This window comes from Frankliniella occidentalis, unplaced genomic scaffold, assembly GCF_000697945.3.
Source record: "Frankliniella occidentalis isolate FOCC.00 unplaced genomic scaffold, Focc_3.1 Scaffold403, whole genome shotgun sequence".
NCBI lineage: Eukaryota > Metazoa > Arthropoda > Insecta > Thysanoptera > Thripidae > Frankliniella > Frankliniella occidentalis.
The window spans coordinates 165,281-166,715 of NW_026267525.1; positions in this window are offsets into that span (position 1 = coordinate 165,281).

Here is a 1,435-nt window from a genome sequence, read left to right on the forward strand (position 1 = left end):
GGGGGGGGCTGGACTTGAAAATTCGTCTCGAGTATTACATTTCTGTTAAATTGCAGATCCAGCCACTTCCTTGGACGACCCTGATTATAAGCCAGACAATGAGGACGGCGGCGGCGAGGTCCAGGCCCCCTCTGCTTCACCTTCAACGGTCGTGAGCTCTAAGTTGTTTGGCTATTTGGACAAGGGTGGCTGCAGCCAGAGGCCTGTGCCGAGCGAGCTACGCGAGCTAGCCCTGAAGTTGGCGGCCGCCGGCCGACTTAGCTCTCCGGAGCTCGCCGATCGTCGCTCGCGAGCTGTGCGAGCTCATCTGCTCTCGAGCAAGGCGGCAGGCACGGCGCGGCGTTGAGGCGGCGCGGCTTCGATCCCCGCCAGAGGCGTTCACTTTTATCGGCTTTCCGAGTACAACATCCCAGAAATAATACCGTCAATACAATGAAGAGTGTTAAATGTAATAGTTTGTAAAATTTAGTTAAGTTTGACCGCAGAAAAAAACTGCATCGACGGGGATCGAAGCGCGGTCCTCGATCTCATGACAGTTCGGCCGACGGAGACCACCGGGCTGCTGACAGATCGTTCGGCTGCGCATTCAAACTGTGCTCTCGCGCTAGCTCGCCGAGCTCGTGGCAAGCAGGCCGCCGAAGCGTTGCTCGCGTAGCTCGCTCGGCACAGGGCTCTGGCTGCAGCTCGTGTACTGCGTTCCGCACAGTGGCTTCTGTGGCTGCTGCTGCCAGTCTCCCTGTCCCACGACTGAAGTGCAGTGCAACAACGAAAGAGAGGCGAAAGAGAGCCGCGGATCGCAAGAAGCGGGTGGACCAGATTCGCACTGAATTTGCACAGAAGAGGGGCATTGGGCTCACTATCCATTGGGACGGGTCAAAGTGGATCCACTAGGCAGTGGCGGCAGTCGTCGGAAACAGGTTGAACGCCTTCCTGTTATTGCCACGGGTAAATACTTTTGTTATTGTTTCGTTCATTGCATTGTTCGGCTGTAGTGGAAATACCTAATTAAATTCGAATCGATTTTCAGGTGTGGGCGTGGAACAGTTACTTGGTGGAGGCGCAATTGAGACCGGCTCCGGCAAGGATACGGCGGCGGAGGTCGTCCGTTGTGTCCAGGAGTGGGGCTGCGCAGACGATGTCGTCGCCCTGTGCTCAGACACGCCCAAAAGTAACACGGGCTACAACATCGGTGCAGCGACGCGGATAGAGAAAGCTTTAAACAAAGATCTACTGTACTTGGCATGTCGTCACCACGTGCTGGAGCTGATACCAAAAGCACTCTTTGACAAAATGGTCGAGACATCGAGTAGCCCTGACATCGGTGCACTCTGCAAGGATCTCCAGGACAAGTGGGACACCATGGACCACACTTCATTCAAGCCCGCCACTGAAGATGAGGACTGTGTTGATTTTTTACTTGAACGTCGTGAGGGCC